Raw genomic sequence first — 13,282 nt, 5'->3', positions numbered from 1 at the left:
CCATTTAGGTTTCTCACTTAAAATATAAACTCTTTAATCTATCATGCAAATCAGAAGAGGTTCCCAACCTGCTAGAAATTAAAGCAGGACTAAAATCAAACATGATTCCTATGAGGAATTTTGTATATTTTGTATATACTTTGCATGCTTCCCTTAGTGTCCTCTTGTTCTCCAGTCCTCTGCCCTGTCCTTGGATGAACTTGGGGTTCTGATATCTATATCTATATCTATCATATCTATATCATATCTATAGATATATTCACCAATACTAGGCTTCTCTACTTCCCTCTGGGGCAGACAGAACCACAGGGACAGCCATGTCTTCCCCAACAGGGAGGGCATTCAGGGTGGCAGGTGCAGGTGACTGTGACATTTAGGAAGTCACAGGAGGGGTCTCTAAAACCTCTTCCTCTCAGGAGTCTGCTCTCTGCCACAGCCTGACTCCCCAAAGGGGTCACAACCAGAGAGGACTTTTCTTTCCCCTTGGGTAGCAGTCTGAGGGTTCTTTCCCCTCTCTCCCAACCCCTCAAGCTGATGGGACTGGCTTGTTAGCAGCTCCTAGGAGGAGGGAGGGAGGGAGGGAACCTGAGCCAATTCCTTGCTATCAGTCCCTGCCTGCTGGTTCATTACTATGATCATGCCTTTATTTCCACTGATTAAGCCCATTAGCATGCAATCCATGTGGGCAGAGATAAGGAATTTCAGAGAAGGGGGAACTGGTTTCATGCAGAAAGTGGATTGACATTCCAGCCATGAGCATCCTTGCGTAGCCTAGCTTGCTCTGCTTTCATTTGGAGAAGAATCTACCCTGAGCAGGCTGGCAGCATTCAGGAAGGGGGATGGATGGGCTATGCCTTGGCCTCTCCTTTCCTTATTCAATGAATGCTCTCTTAGCCTTAGAGATAGTGAGTGGAGCAGTGGGTAGAGCACTAGATTTGGAGTCAGAAAGACTTGAATTCAAATCTGACCTCAAACTCCTGCTAGCTCTTCGATGCTGGGCAAGTCACTTAACTTCTGTCTGCCTGTTTCTTCACTTATAATAGAATAAATATATCTCTAAGTACTATAATAATAGCACCTACTTTCCAGGGTGGTGGTAAGGATAAAATGAGATAATATTTGTAGGTGCCTTAAAGCATTATATAAATGATAGCTATTATCATGAGCAGTCACTAAGGTGTCATAATCTGGACAAAAGTCATACTATTGGAGGGACTGTATATCAAAAATACATTTCCCACTTATCTCTCCTGGGCAATTTAGCATTTGGAGACAGTGAAGAGGGCTGAAGTTCTTGCTCAGCCTTAATTCTGTTGACACCAGTGGTTCTCAGAACTGAAGAGGATCCCAGGATCCCATTCACAAGGGGTAGATGTGAAACAGTGGGTAGAGCACTAGAGCTGGAGTCAGGTGGACTTGGGTTCATATCTCTCTTGTGATACTAGCTATGTGAGCATGGGCAAGTCATTCACCTTCTATCTCAGTTTCTTCATCTATAAAATGAGAAGTTTAGATTAGATGGTCTTTGAGGCACTCCCCACTACAGCTTTAGATCTCTGATGCAGTGTTCTTCTGAGAAGAAACCCACACTGAATTTTTCCTCTATTATTGTCCTGGGCAGAGAGATGCATAATCAGGGTCTTTCTCCAGGGTTTTCTTCTGATGCATTGGAGTTGCCATGGTAAAAATAGCTTGCATTCCTACAGAATTCATAGTTTTCCCAATAGTTTGTCTGTCTAGGACATCAGAATCATAATTCCAAAGTTGGAAGTGAATTCAGTTATCACTTACCCTGAAAAGAATTCCCATAACTCACTTAACAAATAGTCATATGACCTGTCCTGGAAAGATATTCAGGGAGATAAATCCTGTTATTTCTCTAGATTGTCCACCCTACTTCTAGACAGCTCAAATTTGTAGGAAGATTTTTCTTGTAAATTAAACCGAGATTTGATACTTCAACCAATTTGGAGCCATGAAGGACAAATCTAACTATTTAGCCTCATCATAACCTTTTTAATATTTAAATTGTCATCCTTTCCCCCCAACCACTCTTTTCCCTTCTTCAAGTTAATTACCCATAGTTTCTAGTGTCTATTAATCCCCCTAAGAGATAAACTTGAAGATTTTTACCTTCTTTGTTGCCTTTCTAGGGATGTTCTTTTGTTTATCAGTGTCCCTCTTAAACTGTGATATCCATCCAAATGTCCTGTTGTTGCCTTAAATTCAAATGGTCCCAAACAAACTGCTTATCTTTTCTCCCCATATTTTCTTCTCCTCTTCTTGACTTTATGATTTCTATTTATAGTTATCTTTGATACTTTGCTCATTTCCCCCTCTCTAGATCTAGAAACCAAGTCTTACAGATTTTTCCTTGTCAGAATCTTTCACATTCCCTCCACTCCTTTTCTTCTTGATCCTTCCATTGACTTGAGAGACAGTATAGTTTAGTGGTATACTATGGTACTGTGGATTAAGAGCCAATATTGAAAGAGAGAAGATCTAGGTTAAAGTCTTATCTCTGACACACATTGGCTTCATGATCCTGAGCTGATAACAACCTCAGTGATCTAGCCAACTCTTTAGACTATAGGTTGCCTAGAAGGTCCTGAATTGCATTAGGAGAGGAAGGTTCCTCACCATTTAGATCCCAAGTCCCTATTCATATCCATTGGTTTAACCTAGCTCAGTTCCTCATCATCTCTTTTCTGAATTATAGAAATAACCTTCTAACCAGGCTCTCTATCACACCGTCCCTCACGTGAGGCTATTCTTCACATTCCCAGATCAATCCTCTTGTCATTTTCATAGCATCTCTCCCATGCTCAGACTGCTTCAAGGACTCTTGAAACTCTAACCTGGCATTAAAAAAGTCAATTTACTTTACAAAGGGGTTTTAAGTTGAAAAATAAGGGTGAAGGAAAACAAACTGCCTACATATACAAACCGATTTAGTTACTATGGAAATCAACTATAATGGGAGCAGAAACTATGATGTGGGAAGAAGGAATCTATTTGATACCCTCTAGGAACAGGAACCAAAATCCAACAAAGGATCTAATAGTAACACTTGTGGTATTAATTGTCAACATGTAAATGCTCAGAATATTTCCAATTAACAACTAGAATCATGGAGATGGTAAAAGTTGACCTCACAGATATCACTGAGACTAAATGGAATGAAACTTGTGATTTAGATATGACTTTAGACACACATAAATTATTCAAAAGAAATTAGCTAGATAAAAGTTTGTAATTGTAGTGAGGGAGCTTTGTATATTTAGAAGGTATTCTTGGATGAGAAAATTCAGGAAGCAAAGGGTAAAGCATGGGGGAGAGCATTTAGTTGAAAGAAAAACAGAAGTGATATTGTTGGTAAAATATGCTGCAAACCATTTGGACAGAGGGAGGAAATAGATGAGGAGTTTGGGAAAGAGATCACTGACTTGGCATACAGCCATACTAGAAACTTTAATTACCTAGTCATTTGATGGAACTCTCACTGTCTTTCTTTGTTTCTCTCTATATGTATCTGTCTATCAAAATTTACCTTAATTATGATTTTATCCTTCAAAAGGTGGATAATTCAAAACTTCTCTTCTGGATCTGATTCTCACCACTAAGGAGAAACTGGTTGCTGGCTTAAATGAATAGAATCTTGACTATTCGCTTTTGGAATTTGTGATAAAGGAAAAGAAAACTGGGCATAGTCAGACATGCATACTAGATCTAGAGAGAACAGATTTATAAAGTGCTTAGAGAAAAGATAAGTAGGATCTCATAAACTAAGGAAGTCAGTCCAGGAGGACAGTAAACATAGAAGAACAAAATTTTTCAGAAAAAATAGAAACAATTGTAATAGGGAAGAAAAACTGGAGTTGTCAGAAGAGATGTCTGTGTGGATATGTAAAGAACTAACAATCCAATTTAGATTTAAAAAATTCTCTTACCTTCTGTCTTAGCATTGATACTAGCTAGTGGTTTGAAGGCAGAAGAGTGGTAAGGGTAGGCAATTGGAGTTAAGCAACTTGCCCAGGCAATGTCGCAAGGCAAATTTGAACCCAGGACCTCCTATCTCTAGGTCTGTTTCTTTCCGCTGACTAATTTAGATTAATTGTCTTAATGTGTATTTCTCTAATCAATAGTGATTTAGAGGGGGTAGCTAGGGGGCACATTAGATAGAAAGCTAGACCTTGAATCAAGAGGACTTGGATTCCAATGTAGCCTCAGACAATCCCTAGCTGTGTGACCCTGAGCAAGTCATTTAATCCTGTTTGCCTAGCCCTTCTCTTTCTGTCATAGAGTTTTTGGTAGTATAGAACAGACGGGTCTAAAAATAGTAATTTGGAACATTTTTTTCATATTTCTGTAGATAACTTTGGTTTCTTCATCTGAAAACTGCTTGTTCATATCCAGTGACTATTTATAAATTGGGGAATGACTCTCATTTTTATAAATTTGACTCAGTTCTCTATATATTTGAGAAATGAAGGTTTTATTAGTAATACTTGCTGTAATATTCCCCCCCACCCCCACTGTCTGCAAGTTTCCTGCTTCCCTTCTAATCTTGGCTGCATTGGCTTTGTTTGTGCAACCCCTTTTTAATTGATGTAATAAAATTATCCACTTTGTATCTTGTAATGTTCTTGGTCTCTTTTTTTGGTTGCATATCCTTCCCTTATTTATAGATCTGACAGGTAAAAAATTTTCCATGCTCCCCTAATTTGTTTATGGTATTACCTTTTATGTCTAAGTAATGTACCCATTTTGATTTTTAACTTAGTATATGGTGTAAAATGTTGGTTTATACTTAGTTTCTGCCAAGTGGCTTTCATATTTTCCCAGAAGTTTTGACCAAACAGTGAAATTTTTGTTCCTAAAGTTTGGATCTTTGGGTTTATAAAATACCAGGTTACTATGTTCATTACCTTCTATGGATTATATACCCAATCTATCCACTGATCTATATTTCTTAGTCAGTACAAGATTGTTTTGGTGATCATCGCTTCAATTTCTTTTTCTTCTCATAGCTATAGCTAACATTTCTGGTATAATAATAAATAATAGTGGTAATAATGGGTACCCTTACCTCACCCTTGATATTATTGGGAAGGCTTCTATCTTTATTCCCATTACAGACGTTTTCTAATGGTTTATATAGATACTAGTTATTATTTAAGGAAAACTCCATTTATTCATATGATTTTGAGTGGTTTTAAAATAGGAAGGAGTGTTGTATTTTGTCAAAAGCTGCATCTATTGACATTATCTAATGATTTAGCTTTGTTATTGATAATGGTCAGTTATGTGGATAGTTTTTATAATATTGAATCAGCTCTGTATTTCTGGTATAATTATCACTTGGCCATAATGTTTGGTCTTTGTGATATAGTGCTGTAATCTCCTTACTAGAATTTTATTTAAAATTGGTACATCCATATTGATTAGGGGAATTGGCCTATAGTTTTCTTTCTCTGTTTTTACTTTTCCTGGTTTAGGTGTCAGCAACATATTTTTGTTGTGAAAGAATTTGGTAGGACTCCTTCTTTTCCTATTTCCCCAAAGAGTTGATATAGTATTGGAATTAATTGTTCTTTAAATTTTTGGTAAAATTCATTTGAATCCAATCTGGATCTGGGGATTTTTTCTTAGAGAGCTCATTGATGATGACTTGTTCTACTTCTTTTTCTATGATAGGGTTATTTGAGTATTCTATTTCCTCTTCTGTTAATTTTGGAAATTTATATTTTTGTAAATATTCACATATTTCATTTAGAATATAAGATTTGGCATGCAATTGGGGAAAATAACTTCTAATTACTGCTTTGACTATACTCCATATGCACTGGCATGTTGTCTTATTATTGTCATTCTCTTTAATGGAATTATTGTTTTTTATGATGTGTTCTTTGACCCACTAACCCACTAATTCTTTAGGATTATATTATTTAGTTTCCAATTAATTTTTAATCTATGTTTCCATGCTCTTTACTGAATGTAATTTTTATTGCATTATGGTCTAGGAAGGGATGCATTTCATATGTCTTCTTTTCTGCATTTGGTCGTGAGGTTTTTGTGTCCTAGTACATGGTTAATTTTTGTGTAAGTGCCATATTTAGCTGAGAAAAATACTGTTTTTTCTATTCCCATATAGTTTTCTCCAGATATCCATCAACTTTTCTAAAATTCTATTCATAGCCTTAATTTCCTTCTTTTTTATTTTATGATAAGATTTATCTATTTTTGAGAGGGGAAAGTTGAAGTCTCCCATGAATATAGTTTTATTGTCAATTTCCTCTTGTAACTCACTTAATATTTCTTTTAAGAATCTGGATGCTATGCCATTTGATGCATATATGTTTAGTATTGATATTACTTCATTGTCTGTTTCTTTTAGGAAAATATGGTGTTCCTGTCTATCTTTTTTAATTAGTTCTATTTTTGCTATTGTTTTTTTTCTGAAATGATTGCTACACATGTTTTTTTCCACTTTATCTGAACCATAATAAATTCTGCTCCAGCCCCTTATTTTTATTCTGTGTGTTTTTCTGTTTCAAATGTGTTTCTTGTAAACAACATCTTGTGGATTCTGTTTTTTAATTCATCCTCCTATCTGCTTCCATGTTGTGGTTGTTTCCATTCCATTCACATTCACAGTTATAAGTAATAACTACACATTTTCCTCCATCCTATTTCTCCATGTTTATCTTTCTCTCTCTCTTTTTCCTCTGTTCTTCCTCAAATGTCTTTTTTGATTCTGCTGCCTTCCTTAATTCACCTTCCTTTTGTCAGTCCCCTGTCCTTCCTTTATCCTCTTTCCCTCGTATGTCCCTATAAGGAATCAAAAAAGACCATTTTTGAGGGTAATTTGGAACTGTGCCCAAAGGGCTATAAAACAATGCATACTTTTTGATCTAGAATTACCATTCCTAGTTCTGTATCCCAAAGAGATAAAAAAGGGAGGGGAAGGACCTCCTTGTTAAAAAATATTTATAGCCACTCTTTTTGTGGTGGCAAAGAATTAGAAAATGAAGGAATGTCCATCAATTAGAGAATTGCTGAACAAATTATGGTATATGATGATGATCAAATATGATTGAACTATAAGAAATGATGGATGATTTGGATGTTTGTTGGATAATTTTGGAAAGAGCTGGAAAGACCTGCATGAACAGATGCAGAGTGAAATAAGCAGAACCAAGAGAACATTGTATACAGTAACAGAAATATTATGGAATGATCAACTGTGATTGACTTAGTTACCTTTAGCAGTTCAATGATTCAGAACAGTTCTGAGGGACTTATGACAAAGAGTTCTATCCACCTTCAGAGAAAGAACTGTTGGAGTCAGAATGCAGATTAAAGCATATTATTTTTCACTTTAATTGATTTGGATTTTTATTTTGGGGTTTTGGTTTCATATGATCATTCTCTTACAGAAATGAACAATATGGAAATAAATGTTTCACATAATAACACAATAGTAACACATAGAATTGTTTGCTAGCTCTGGGAAGGAGAAGGGAAGGGAGGGAGGGATACAATTTGGATCATATAACTTTGAAAAACTTATGTTGAAATTTGTTATTACATATAATTGGTAAAATAAAACATTTTTACAAAGTGAAAAAATATCCACCAATGGGAACCTATAGGGGAGGTCCAATGGATGAACTGTCAGATCAATCAGAAAAAGGACACATTTTCCTAGAAAAGAGAGGGTCAGGACTTATAGAGCATCTTCTGAGTAAGAGGCAGACATGAAATACCCATCCTTTGTTAATAGATTGCATTCTCCTATTAATAAAAATGTTATTTTTCAGAGGAAAAACAAGTTTTTCATACCATTGTTTTAGAGAAAATTTTGAGAATCTTTGTTTTCAGTGCTTCCAAGATAGTATGATCTAAGTAGAGGTGTGGTCTCCTGGCCCGTGCTCTGATTTTTTACCCAGTGAGGGACCTTGTCCATATCCAGCCATTGCTATTGCTTCTTTAGGTTCTGGGTCTGTGACTCAGATCCCTGCTCTCCTGTGGCTGCATAAACTAGTGCTCCTTTATGCCTGGAAATTATAACCACAGTCCCTGCTTCCCTATAGCTACTCTTATTCATTCTTAAATTGTGACCCAAAACTGTGTCTGGGACCTGCATCAGAGTCCTAAATCCAGCAGCTTCCAAGGGTCCTCTTTAACATCTTTTGACTAATTTCCAATCCCCTTATTATACTTTGACTGAGAACTCCTGAAGCTGCTACTGCCCCCTTTTACAGCCACCTTCAAAGTCTGCTGCAGACATTGCAATGGCAAGGAATCTGCTGTGCTCTAGGCTTGACAACTACTGGTGGGACAGAACTTTTCTGCTGACTTTCCAAATTGTCTTGATCTGGAAAATTGTTTTACTCCAACCTTTTCTTGGCTCTGCCACTCCAGAATTCAATTTGAGGTGTTATTTTAAAGTTGTTCAGTGGAGAATTTGGGAGAATTCAGATGAGTTACCCTTAGCTCTGCCTCTAACAGAGGACATTTTTTTTTTGCATCCATAACAAATCTATGTTACACATTTTCAACTGGTCCCTCACTGCTGTCAAGCAAACCACCTTTCCCATCCTTGTCAACTCATCCCCCTAGCTGTTATTGTTTTTCAGCCATGTCCCACTATTTGTGACCTCATTTGGGGTTTTCTTGGCATAGATACAGAAATGGTTGCCATTTCCTTCTCTAGTTCATTTTACAGATGAGAAAACTGAGGCAAGAAGGGTTAAGTGACTTGCCCTGAGTCCCATACCTGAGGATGGATTTAAACTCAGGAAGATAAGTCTTTCTGACTACAAGCTTGGTGCTTTATTCACTGCACCATCCAACTTCCTCTCCACAGTAACTTCTAAATCTTGCCATCCTTCCTCAGACTTCCCATGACTTCTCACTACCCTCTCCCAATTTTCTCAGCAGAGAATCTTGTCTCATATTTTACTGAAAAAATTGAGGCCATTTGTTGTGAGTTTCTTCTTTCTCTCCCCTCTTTCTCAACTCCTATCACTGATATCTTCTGCCAATCTCTTTTCCTTCACCCTTGACTTTCATGATAAAGTGACTTTACACTCTATCAAGGTTAACCCAACTATATATGCTTAAGCAATCCCATTCAATCCTGTCTCTTCTGGTAGATTTCCTCCTTTGTTATTCCAGTTCTATGACTCTGCTTCCTGGCTGCTTCTCTAATGCCTATGAACATGCTCACTTCTCTTCCATCAACAAAGGATGTTAATTAAAAAAAAAAAAGCTGTATTAGTGGAAGGGGTACCTGGATGGTACAAGAGGTAGACTGCTAGACCTGGAGGCAGGAAGACCTGAGTTGAGACACTTACTAACTATGTGTTCCTGGCCAAGTCATTTAACTTTATACACCTCAGTTCCTTCTCTAGCCATTTTACAGGTGAAGAAAGTGGCAAACCACTCACATATCTTTGCCAAGAAGACCCCAAATGGGGTCACAAAGAATCACACATGACTGAAATGATTGAAGAACAACAAGAATATATTGGAGAAAAAAGGATCAAAGAAGGGATAAGACTGATGTTCAGGATACATGGTATAATGAAAAATGACATCATAAGATGGAATAGAACTGTTCTATACCAATTTTATTTGTTTTTTTTTCCAGCAAAGGAGAATGATCACCTGTTCCTGATAAACTACGTCCTTGGATACTACAAAAACTTTCAGATGTGACTGGTGGATAAGCCACTGTAAGTGATATTTGAAAGTCTACAGAGAACAGGAAAGGTACCACAGTACTGGCATAGACAAGGAAGAAAATAGCACCTGAAAACTCAATGCCAGTGAGCTTGATGTTGATGCCTGGCCATATTTTCAAATGGATCATCAAAGTGGTGGTTGGTGAACATTTGGAGAAGGAATTAATGAAAAAAAGGGAATTAATGATGAGAAAAAGCCAACATGGCTTAAATAAAAGCAGTTCATGTCAGATTAACCTTGTTTTCCTTTTTGAAATTATTGTGAGAGACAGAGAAATTATCATGAGGGATAAAGAACTTGACCTAAAGCCAGGAAGACCTGATTCACTTCCTGCCTTGGATACATACTCTGATCAAGCCTTCTAACCTCTTAGGCAATTCTCTAATTCGCTATCACAGGTTATAGATAGGTGCCAATCTACACTAGTGGAGGGCCTTTCTTCAACTAGAGGTTTACTATAATAGTGAGATCATAGGTATAAATCCCTTCACCAACTAAACAGATAAATCAGGAAAATGCTGAAAATCATGGATTCTTTTAAAAATTAATTAACTAATTAAATTTTTCAGTTACACATAGAAACAATTTTTGACAATTGTTTTCAGATGTTTTAGGATTTAGAGATCATGAATTCTGAGCCAAGGGTCTATGAACTTATGTTTTAGAATATTTTTATAACGATTTCAATTTATTGCCTTCTGTTGTATTCATTTGACCTTTTATGATATTAGAAACATTATTCTAGGGAGGACATACTGAAAGTGGGTGGTGCAAGTGGCCAGCTGCATGGAGCAGGTATAGAAGAAGATGGGAAAAAGCCTTGGTCCTGGGTATATGCCAGCTCTGACTCCACCTCTGTCATGAGAAAGAGGCAGCAACAGGACTATAAGATGTACAAAGCACATGCTGAATTCATGCACCTTTTTGGTGGCAAGATCACCCACAAGCAAGTTTTCATTGCTTACTTTTTTTGGTTTGCTTAAAAAAATTTATTTAATTAGATGATTTAGAATATTTTTCCATTGTTACAAAATTCATGTTCTTTCCCTCTCCTCCCTCTACCCCCTTCCTGTATCTGATGCACAATTCTACTGGTTTTTCTACATGTGTCATTGATCAAGACCCATTTCCATATTATTAATATTTGCACTAGGATGATCATTTAGAGTCTACTTTCCCAGTCATAGCCCCATCAACCAATGTGATAAAGTAGTTGTTTTTCTTCTGTGTTTCTTTTCCCATAGTTCTTCATCGACATGTGCATAGTGTCCTTTCTCATATGTTCCTCCAAATAGTTCTGGAGCATTTCATTGATTACTTTTTGGTCACTGTAGCCCACCCCTGTAGCTGATTACCCAGTGTGTACCCCCCCCCCAATGAAGTCATCTTTGACTTTATGAATACTGTGCCTTGGATTAAAGAATATGGGATCAACCCAAGCACTGGAGAGAAGCTGGAAGCTAAGTCTCTGAACAAACTGAACTTTACAAAGAATAGTTAAATATCATTGTCCAGTGCTGTTCACCGACTTCATCAATAACTACCACATTGTGGCAATCAAATCAACTGGCAGTGAGTATGCCTAAAAGACAATGGAGCAATAGCTAAACATCAAATCCAAGAACTACAAAGACCTGCCAATGGAGGCACTCTTTTACTGCAAGGACATCATGACTCTCCAGGATCCCATGAATCTGAACAAATTTACTGTGTCCAATTTCTATCATATTAAGAACAACCTGAGAGTTCTAGACCAAGATGTGGAAAAAGCCAGGCAAGACTCAACTTAGCTGAGAAACATCAATGCTAAAAGAGACCCTGAAGGAACTTTACTAAGGCTTCAAGGGAGATGAGATCCTAATTGAAAGGATGAGGATTCTGAAGAATAAGAAGGTGGATAGCTGAATGTAGGCTTATTATTCCACTGGGAAGGTCAGTGCCTTCTTCACATCCACAGCCAAGATGCCAGAAACAGCTCATGAAGCAGCTGCCATTCGTGTTGGCATCACTAGGTATCTGAAGAAGAAGGGTTACATCTGGCTGCACACCAACAAGGAGGACCTCATCTTGGAGTTGCACTGTGACATGACTCCAAAAACATGTGAAAACACTGAAAAAAGAATGGCAACAATGGCATGATTTTCCACAGGTTGATCTGAAAATTTATTATCCAGGATGGAGATCCAGTTGGCCCAAGGGGATAATATGTGAGTCCTACTGGAGGAAATACTTTAAAGATGTGTTCTGACCAACCTGTCTCACACAGGCCAAGGCATCCTCAGCATGGCTAACTCTGGGTCCAACTGCAACCAGTGCCATCTTTGGAAGATGTTGGTGGCTTTGATACTCTCATAGCCTTGTAGAATGCAGAGTGACCTCCAAACCAATCAGCCAACATTTTTTAAAAATTGTTGCCTTATGCTTTAGAAGCAATACTGTGTATTGATTCTAAGACAAAAGAATGGTAATTGCTTGGCAGTGGAGAATTAAATGACTTGCCCAGGGTCACACATTTAGGAAGTGTCTGAAGCCATATTTGAACTTAGGACCTCCTGTCTCTAGGGCTGGCTCTCATTCCACTGAGCTACTCAGATGTCCCTAAACACAGAGCACCAAAGATGAGATTCTAATCCAATCTACCATGGACTTTGTGGATCCATATGAAGAGACAGATGATCAGGTTTTGGACAGGAGGGGGAGACCCCCAAAGTGAAGGCCAAGGGCTTTGTTGAGCTGCCTATTTGGGGGAACTAGGGAGGTAGGGGACTAAAGGAAGGGAAGTTGCCTTGAAATAAAGCAAAGTGCTCTCTTTAACAAAAAACAATCCTGCCCCAATTATTCTGAAAAAAGAGTCTATAGGCTTTACTAGAGCACTGAAAAGGGTTCAGAACAGACACACAAAGATGAAGAACTCTTGTGGTAAATATATTTATCTGGATTTTAGGAAAGTGTTTGACAAAATAGCTCATGCTTTCTTGTGGAAAAGATGGTAAGACATAGGCTAGATGTTAGCACACTTAAATAGATTTGAGACTGGTTGAATGACTAGACTCAAAGAATAATCAGAAATCATTTCATGATAGTTATAAAAAGAGTCTGAAGCAGGTAGGTTGCAAGTGGATAGAGAGAATGTCAGTCTTGGAGTCAAGATGATTCATCTTTATGAGTTCAAATCCGTTTTATGAAAGCATAATATTGATAATAGCTAGTATCAAATCAGGAGCATCAAGGTGATATAGTAGAAAGAACACCAGACCTGGAGTCAAGAAGAACTTAGTTCAAATCCGGCCTCTGACACTTATTAGCTGTGTGATCCTAGGCAAGCCATTTAACTCTTCTTGCCTCAGTTTCCTCATCCATAAAATGAGTTGGAGAAGGAAATGGCAAACTACTCTAGTATCTTTGCTGAGGGATAATATAGAAGGAGAATCTATAAAGGTGTGCTGTGCCTCAAGGTTCTAGGTTTGCAGAGTTTAATTTTTTATCTGTTGTGCATTTTCTGAAGAGACTATTCTAATTCTCACTTGCA

The 13,282-nt window shown here is 37.5% G+C and overlaps 1 pseudogene; it reads left to right on the top strand.

The window, feature by feature from the left end:
* Positions 1-12,128, top strand: part of LOC100618835 (RING-type E3 ubiquitin-protein ligase PPIL2-like) — a 141,246-nt pseudogene extending 129,118 nt beyond the window's left edge.
* The last annotated feature ends 1,154 nt before the right edge of the window (positions 12,129-13,282 follow it).

This window comes from Monodelphis domestica, chromosome 3, assembly GCF_027887165.1.
Source record: "Monodelphis domestica isolate mMonDom1 chromosome 3, mMonDom1.pri, whole genome shotgun sequence".
NCBI lineage: Eukaryota > Metazoa > Chordata > Mammalia > Didelphimorphia > Didelphidae > Monodelphis > Monodelphis domestica.
This window is presented reverse-complemented; position numbering and strand designations above follow the sequence as displayed.